This window comes from Rana temporaria, chromosome 7, assembly GCF_905171775.1.
Source record: "Rana temporaria chromosome 7, aRanTem1.1, whole genome shotgun sequence".
Taxonomy (NCBI): Eukaryota; Metazoa; Chordata; class Amphibia; order Anura; family Ranidae; genus Rana; species Rana temporaria.
The window spans coordinates 83,560,226-83,569,724 of NC_053495.1; the positions used below are offsets into that span (position 1 = coordinate 83,560,226).

Sequence of the window (9,499 nt, forward strand, 5' to 3'; positions counted from 1 at the left end):
GCTCAACTCTATACTTAGGTGACACCTATATCCTTTTTTCTATAACATAGGGTAGAAAATACCCACCTCCTCTTCTATTAGGTGTCCTTTTTGTAAAGCGTACTGGCTAACCATTTTTTTTAATCTTTTTTGTTACACGGCCAACTTCGTTTGAGCATCCAAAATGACCAATTATGAGGGGAATAACTGGGACAGTGCAATGTCACGCGTCTACCAGAACTTTAGTCAGAAAGAACAAAAAGACACAGAACTTCATTCTATTTTTTTCTCCTTACGGAAATTATTAGAGAAAAAGTCGCTCAATCATTGGCATATTCATTCCTTCGACCATTACTTAAAAAATAAAATCAACCCCTACGGACTTAGGGTCCAGATTTTTCCAACTATGGACAATATAGATCCTGGCTTCAAAGAAGCGTGGTAAGAAAATCTCCAAAAATGCTCTGCAGGAATGATGACACTATTGATAGAAGAATATCAGAAAACTATCCTCAAAATAGATAAGGAACTAGAACCCCTTTTTGTACAAGCAAAACTATATATTGATCATGACTCTTTAAAAAAATTGGACGAGGATCTCAATGTACACTTACAGCAATTCAACAAAGATATTTTAATAAAAAAAGAGAAGAAACTCCTGAGAGATCAGGGTGCCTTCACTGAACACAGAGCTTACAATTGGAAATACCCACAAGCCAGATCTAACCCCCAAACTAAAACCAGATCTTTCAATAGGGATCAGGGATTTTCCGATGCCTCCTCTGCCTCCTCCTCCTCCTCCCTAGGACGGATGAAGCCGAAGAGATTTGGGAAAAACCAAGAGAAGACCGAGCGATGGACCACAGGAAAATTCAAACAAAAAACACATTACGGAACCTCCAACTGCCAATTCTAAAAGTGGAAATACACGGGGCATCCCACCTCAGTTAAAAATCAACTGGGAACCCCCTTTAATCAGGATACAAATTCCTCCTTCTTTCCTAGACAACTGCCCACTGATGGTCAGAGCAGTGCGAAATTTGAAGTGGGCTCAGGCCATGGAACTTCCAATGTCGATGCTTCATGAAATCTCGACCAGGATGGGGTAAGAAAAATTTATGGACATATGGTCAATGACCTTTGTAGAAAACCGACCTGAATGTTGTAAATTTATCTTCTTTTCAACTTTCTGAATCTGAATATGACGTATTGTCTAAAGGCCTCAGTTTTTGCCCCAACCAAGATCTTAATAAATTTGATGCCATCAAAGATGTGCAACTTTTTTCCCGCAAATTAATATTGAAACACATTTACTCTAAAGGCCCGCCTTTACAACCCACCTTTGAATCCTTAGAATTACAAGCCCTTGATGCCCTAGTTGGTTTGTTGGAAGAAAATGAGACACTGGATCTTATTGACCAACTAGATCTCAATCAATTATTGGGCAGGTTTGATCAATTAGAACTACCCCCTCCCCCGACTTTTAAAAAGAAGTCGGATAAATTTCCAACCCTGGCCACCAATTCGAACGTATTGGCCTTCGTGAAATTGGTAGCAGGGGATATATGCAAATTGAGAAGCAATAATCGGACACATGAAAACATGTCCACAAAAGAAAAACAAGCCCTCAAAACGTTGAAACAAAACTCCAACATTACAATAAAACCATCCAATAAGGGAGGAGATATTGTGGTCATGGACAATACATTTTAAATTGACATGTGTGAAAAGATCCTTTCTAACAAAGACTGGTACCAAAAGATCAATATGTCTAAAATAGCAGTCTATAATCAACAATTCTATCAGATGATCGATCAAGCATATACCCAGAATGTTCTCGAAAAACCTGATTGGGATTTCATTAGAACAAAATTTCCTAAGATTTCAACGTTTTACTCCCTACCCAAACTACATAAAAGTATGCAAAACCCTACAGGTAAACCTATAGTTTCAGGGAATGGCTGCCTCACTGAGAACCTCAGTACTTTCATTGATGCCCATCTACGCCCCTTTGTAGTACAGATACCTAGTTACATCTGGGACACTTTGCACTTGCTACAAATAGTGGATGGTCTCTGCATTGCACCCTCGTCAACCCTAGTGGCCATTGACGTGGAGGCACTGTACAGTTCCATCCCACACGACAAAGGTCTGGCCTGCATGGGTCGTATCCTTTCCCAGGGCAGCCGCTTTGAACACAAGACCAACAAGTTTCTTTTGAGTGCATTTGAATTTATCTTGCACCACAATCACTTCCTGTTCAATGGCTCCCACTACCTCCAGGTACAGGGCGTTGCGATGGGGACCCCCTGTGCCCCATCGTACGCAAACCTGTACCTGGGGGAGTGGGAGACCATGATCAGGCAGTCTCCCGAAGTTGCCCCCTTCATGCAGTGCATCAAAATATGGTATCGCTACATAGACGACATATTTCTGATATGGGAGGGACCGAAAGAACAACTTGATATCTTTCTTAAACAATTAAATCGAAATGAATTCAACTTGAAATTTACCATGACTTGGAATGAATCTTCTATTGATTTCCTTGACATCACTATCCATAAAGATCTTACAGGAACCTTAAGTAGCAGTTTATATCGTAAACAGACCGCAGGCAATACAATATTGCACGCCAGTAGCTTCCACCCAAAAAATCTAATTGCATCTATTCCCTATAGCCAATATCTTAGAATAAAGAGGAATTGCACCGACAATACAAAGTTTAAACAAGAGGCTGATTTCCTACGGGAGAGACTGCTTAGTCGCGGTTATTCTCACCGTATTCTCAAGAGGGCATACAATAGAGCAACCAAAAACACGTAATGATCTATTATCTAACCCTGCATCTAAGAAGAATAAAAATAACCCAATATCCATCATTACAAGGTTTTCGAATCAGCATGTTGCAATAAGACAGATTACCAAAAGATATTGGCACCTCTTGACAATGGATGCAACGATTGGACCTTATTTGACAAAAGACCCGTCCCTCACCTTTAGAAGGGCTTGTTCTCTTCGAGATCACCTCACCTCTAGTGAATTTAAGATGTCAAAGAAAAGCTGCTCTTGTAAATATCCTGGCACCTTTACTTGTGGCGGTTGCAAATATTGCCAATTTATGAACAGATAAAAAAATCTTTGTTTGTCAAACGGCGATAGATACTGCCCTAAACACTACGCTAACTGCCAAACCAACGGAGTGGTATATCTCCTGTTATGTGCATGTTCATCTTACTATGTAGGCAAAACAATCCAACCCGTTTGGAAACGGGCATACAGACATATTCTTTCTATGAAAGCCTGTAACCAGGATCTCCCTCTTGGGAGACACGTAACCAATTTTCATGGTGGACTGTCTCCCAGGATATCATTTATTATTTTGGACCGAGTACATACCACCCCCAGAGGTGGAGATACGAACAAAATACTTTTACAACTTGAACAGAAGTGGATATTTATTTTAAATGCCACCTCTCCCCCGGGCTTGAATGGCTGTATTTCATACAGACCATTCCTAGAGGGCTTCTCGTCTGGAGGCTCTGAATGGGATCCCCCATAAATGGTCCTTTTTGGTCAAAATTGATGTTTGGTTCTATGTGCTCCATATTGGAATGTATACCCCAGGCCCGGACTGGGACAAAAAATAGGCCCGGGCATTTTGGAATGAGCAGCCCATGACACCTTAACCGACCCATCCCCACTCTCCATCCTAAAGGATCCCTCGGGAGAGGGGAGGGGGAAACCCTGCAAAGGTGCAGGGGGCAAGGGGACAGGGAAAGAGCAGGGGGGGCAGAGAGCACAGGGAAGAACCTTGAGAACATTGGGTGGGGTGAGAGCACGGGGGAGGTGGAGAGAATGAGGGGGGCAGAGAGCACAGGGGAGAGGCAGAGGTCACAGGGAGGAAGAGGAGAGCACAAGGGGGCCAGAGAGCATGGGGGTCTGGATAGCACAGGGAGTGGGGGGTTGAAGAGCACAGGGGGAAGCAAAAACACAGGGTGGGGCAGAGAGCACAAGGAGGGCAGGAGAGCACGGGGGTGAAGAGCACATGGGGGAGGCGGAGATCACTGGGGGGAGGCGAAGGGCACAGGTGGGGAGCAGAGAGCACGGGAGGAGGTGTAGAGCACAGGGGGTAGGTAAAGATCAATGGGGGGCTGGAGAGTACTGGGGGAGATGCGTAGGGCACAGGGGGCAACGTAGAGCATGGGAGGAGGTGGAGAGCACAGTGGGGGCTGGAGAGCACTGGGGGGCTAGGGAGCACTGTGGGAGAGGCAGAGGGTACAGGGGGCAACGTAGAGCATGGGGGAGGTGGAGAGCAAAGGGGGGACTAGAGAACACTGGGGGGCTAGAGAACACTGGGGGGGCTAGAAAGCACTGGGGGAGAGGCAGAGGGCACAGGGGGCAGCGTAGAGCATGGGGGGAGGTGGAGAGCACAGGGGGAGGCGTAGAACATTGGGAAGGTGGAGAGCATAGGGGGAGAGACGGAGGGCACAGGGGGGCAGCGTAGAGCATGGGGGGAGGTGGAGAGCACAGGGCTGGGGTGTTAAAGAGCACGGGGGGGTTGGAGAGCACAGGGTGAGGTAGAGAGCACTGGGGAGGCTAGAGAGCACTGGGGGAGAGGCAGAGGGCACAGGGGTCAGCATAGAGCATGGGGGAGGTGGAGAGCACAGGGGGAGAGATGGAGGGCATAGGGGGCAGCGCAGAGCATGGGGGGAGGTGGAGAGCACAGGGGGAGGCGTAGAGCATTGGGAAGGTGGAGGGCACAGGGGGGCAGCGTAGAGCATGGGGGATAGAGAGCACTGGGCTGGGGTGTTAAAGAGCACTGGAGGGCTGGAGAGCACAGGGTGAGGTAGAGAGCACTGGGGAGGCTAGAGAGCACTGGGGGGCTAGAGAGCACTGGGGGAGAGGCAGAGGGCACAGAGGGGCAGCATAGAGCATGGGGGAGGTGGAGAGCACAGGAGGGAGGTGGAGAGAAGAGGGGGGCTGGAGAGCACTGGGGGGGATAGAGAGCACTGGGGGGGCTGGAGAGAATTAGGGGGAATTGAAAAGAGCACAGGGGGAGGTGGAGAGCACAGGGGGAGAGGCAGAGGGCACAGGGGGCATCGTAGAGCATGGGGGATAGAGAGCACTGGGCTCGGGTGTTAAAGAGCACTGGAGGGCTGGAGAGCACAGGGTGAGGTAGAGAGCACTGGGGAGGCTAGAGAGCACTGGGGGGCTAGAGAGCACTGGGGGAGAGGCAGAGGGCACAGAGGGGCAGCATAGAGCATGGGGGAGGTGGAGAGCACAGGAGGGAGGTGGAGAGAAGAGGGGGGATGGAGAGCACTGGGGGGGATAGAGAGCACTGGGGGGGCTGGAGAGAATTAGGGGGAATTGAAAAGAGCACAGGGGGAGGTGGAGAGCACAGGGGGGGAGGCAGAGGGCACAGGGGGCATCGTAGAGCATGGGGGGAGGTAGGGAGCACAGGGGGAGAGACGGAGGACACAGGGGGGCAGCGTAGAGCATGGGGGAGGTGGAGAGCACAGGAGGGAGGTGGTGAGAAGGGGGGCTGGAGAGCACGGAGGGGGCTGGAGAGCACTGGGGGGGCTGGAGAGAATTAGGGGGAATTGAAAAGAGCACAGGGGGAGGTGGAGAGCACAGGGGGAGAGGCGGAGGGCACAGGGGGCAGCGTAGAGCATGGGGGTAGTTGGAGACAGCACAGGGGGAGAGACAGAGGGCACAGGGGGGCAGCGTAGAGCATGGGGGGAGGTGGAGAGCACTGGGGGGGCTGGAGAGCACTGGGGGAGGTGAAGAGCACAGGGGGAGAGGCGGAGGGCACAGGGGGGCAGCCTAGAGCATGGGGGGAGGTGGAGAGTACAGGAGGGAGGAGGAGAGCACAGGGGGGGGTGGGCTGGATAGCACTGAGGGAGAAGTGGAGGGCACAGGGAGAGGTGGATATCACAGGGGGAGGTGCAGAGCACAGGAAGAGAGGCAGGGGGCAGCAGAGAGCATGGGTGAGGTGGAGAGCACTGGGGGGGCTTTAGAGTCCTGTGGGGGAGGTAGAGAGCACTGTGGGGGCAGCAGAGATGAGCAGGATAGGTGGAGCGGTGGGGTGGCTGCATATAGAAGAATCATTCTCTCCATCTTCTTCCCGCAGTACCTGAATGGCTGTGAGAGGGAGAGGAGCAGAAGCAGGCATTCAGAGACCGCGGGAAGAAGATGGAGAGAATGATTCTTTTAGATGCAGCCACCCCACCGCTCCTCCTATTCAGGTTACAGGGGCCGGCACTTACGTTTTCTCGGAGAGATCCCATCTGCAGAACATGCTGTAGCAGGCTCCTCTCCCTTCCTGGTCACGCCCCCCGGCACCAACGGCTGCACTTCATTGGCGGCCGTGGAGCTTTGTCAACTCTAGTCCCTCCCCCTTCTTGTTTATGTCCTCCTGAGGCTGAACTGGCAGCCGGGCGGCCGCGGAAAGGTCGGAGGACCGGCGCGGGCTTACAGAGCAGCCTGCCTTGGCCCTGCAAGCAAGAACAGCGGCCCGGCAGCCGCGGCCCACCGGGCATATGCCCGGTTTGCCCTATGGCCAATCCGGGCCTGGTATACCCGTTATAGTCTGTGGTTCTGCTGTTTTTTTTTTATATATACTTTATGTCTTTCCCTTCAATATGATGAAAACCTATAGAGTTGTTAAGTATTGATATTGATCTATTCTTTTGTATATTTTTGTATACTTTGTATGCTAATACTCACTATATACTGCCATTATGTGTGCTTACCCCTTTTTGGGCTGTTTGGTTCAACGCCAGCTTAGCACCTTATAACATCAGTAATGACAGGACCATTAGGTTTTCATAGATTGTAAGCCGGGCTCTCCCTGTGTATGGATGATCCAAGCTTGGATTTATCTACATGGCATGGCCCCCGTATCCAACCACGTTAATATTCCAAATTTGCCATATTTGAGTGTATGATGTACTGAACCATAAGTGCAATTAACAACCTTTCCTTTGTTTTTTCACCTTTACATTGATTCTTTATAGCTTTTGTTTTGGGTCCCTGTTCAGGATCTTCTGGCACTCGGCGCAGACAAGACTAGGACTTCTGTCCTCTTCTGGGGAGGGAGGCGCCTTCCCCCCGTTCCTTACGTGGTGGGACCCGCCTCTCTCCTTCCTGCGTCGCGGGACTTTGGCGCGCCGTGCCTTCTCCCTCCTTGCTCGCCCCCCTCCCTCGGTGTGACGCCTTGGGATAGCCTGGTACCACCCATCTCCAGACGCAATGGGGATTTCCCTGTTGTGGGGGTGTGGGCGGAGGCGTCGCGCGTCATCGCACCCGGAGGGCGGCCCCTGGATGTGTTGACGCGCGCAGGTTTCCTCCCCCTGTCCATCCCTGCACATTCAGTTGTGCTCACTAACGCTGATTCCCGCAGACTTAAATACTTGTCTGTGTGAGGGCTCAGCGTCAGTCTTCTCTGGGCTGCTGCAATAAGAGGATCAGTGACCACTTAGTAGGCAAGTTTTTTACTTTTATATCCTATTTCTTTTTCTTGTCTTGTGATGCTGTCACTTAGTAAGCCTGCCCAGATTATAGAAGGTATTACACCTTTGTACTGGTGCATCCATTTTCTGGGAATCTTTATAATGATATTGGCTCACTTTGTCTTTAATCACAGATCACTGGCTAGTAGCCAGCTCTTATACTATATTCTATACCTTCCCCCGGGGGAGGTCTTCCTTGATGGATCTCTGTTTACACACTGGTAAGTATGTGCAATCACAACATACCATACATTTACATTCGATTGCACATAGATTAATATGCATTACCGTGCATTTCTATGTTTCATATCCATTCTCATTTTCTTGATTTTCTTTTCTTTCTTTACATGTTAAGAGGCGATATAAATCTATAGAAGTGGCAGCCTGCCTGAGTTTGTCTTCGTACAATGCATTATGGTCCACCTTCATTGGTTTAACCATTCCATGATCCTGTCTCTACTTTGACAGTACCTGCAGGTATATTATAAATTACCTGTCTGTCATTATTGGGGATAAACTATATAGAAACATACATACTTCTCTATCAATGATTGGGCCCCTATATTTTCCTTCCTTTTTCTTCTTGTTCCCTGATTTTTCATGGTACCTTGCAGACATGGTTTATTATGGGCTATGCACCTTTACTTTACTCTATTATAATGTACTCTCTCAGCTTACCCATCACTTTGCGCACCTGGGTATGTTACATACCTGCACCTATGCCGCCCCCTGTTGTCAGTATCCCTTAAATACCATAAGATTCTATATCTATATGTGCACTCAGTACACATGAGATTGTATGCATACAAATCCTTCTGGTATTAATGACCAGTTTATCACTTCTTGACCCTATATGGCATCATGATGTTTTTTTCTGTTTGTTTTTTATATCCTTTAGACTATTTGTCTTGTTTTAATGACCTTTGGATACACTGTCTTAACTGGTAAGACAGTACTTTCTATCTCCTCTTGAGAGAGATTGTACAGTATGTACTCCAACCGGTAAGTATATATATTTTTCTAGCCTGTCATATTCCCTAAACAAAAAATAAACAAAAAATTCCAAGCAGAAATGTAATTAATCAATTAATTAATTAATTAATTAATTATTAGTAGTGGTGGTTTGTTGGGGCCATTTGCCTGTATGTGTCTCTGGGCATTACTCCATGCACAGTGAGAGCTATGGTGAGGGAATGTTAATGCTATCTGACTATTTTTTTCTGGTATATATACATTTTTTATCCTTATTTATGTACTTATTTATTATTCTCCTTCATTTTTAGATTGCACTGCGACAGCCCTGCACTACCCTTGCCCTGATGAAGAGGCATTACTCTTCATAGCCTTGAAACGTTGGCACAACTGTCTCTACTCAATAGGCAGTTCATTGAGGGTCTCCTTGCATTTTCGGTCGCTATAATAATTTTTTCTTTTATGTTTTGTTATCACCATTGTTAAACGCTGCTGACCTTGGTGTGTCCTAGGTTGTATTTCCTTCCCTTTTTGGTCATTTGGATGCTCTTATCTAACGTTGTAATATTGACCTATATGTGTTGTCTACAAACAACAATATTTAATAAAATTTGATACATTTTTTGATACAAATTGATGACCATTTAGTTTTCTATTTTTTTATTTATTAACCAGTCTCCCAATTTTAAAGTCCCACCGAGGAAACACACCCCCCTTGGGGGGTATATAAAGTTTGTTTGATGTCTGTAGGTGAAAGTATGAAGGAGCTGAAACTTTTCATAGCGGTCAAATGTTTAAAAGCTTTTAAACATGTTCTCATTGACTTCAATGTTAAAAAAAGTGTCTAAAAGCTTAATATTTTAAACAAGTATAAATAGTACAAAAAAAGTTGAAGAAGTCCCATCATTAGCTGAAAGAGCTGAACATTTTAATAGTTGAATGGTCTCAATAGCTGAAAGCAATGCCAGAAGTTACGCAGAGCCAAAAAACGTACGGAATAAAAATTAAAATTAAAACTAGAAAATGCATTTCCTGAG

General features: G+C 47.2%; 1 long non-coding RNA gene across 1 annotated transcript; it reads left to right on the forward strand.

Moving 5' to 3' along the window:
* Positions 1-7,838: 7,838 nt before the first annotated feature.
* Positions 7,839-8,808, forward strand: LOC120944831. Its single transcript, XR_005750488.1, has 3 exons — positions 7,839-7,967; positions 8,389-8,492; positions 8,774-8,808. It is a non-coding gene; the product is annotated as an uncharacterized LOC120944831 (long non-coding RNA).
* Positions 8,809-9,499: the final 691 nt, after the last annotated feature.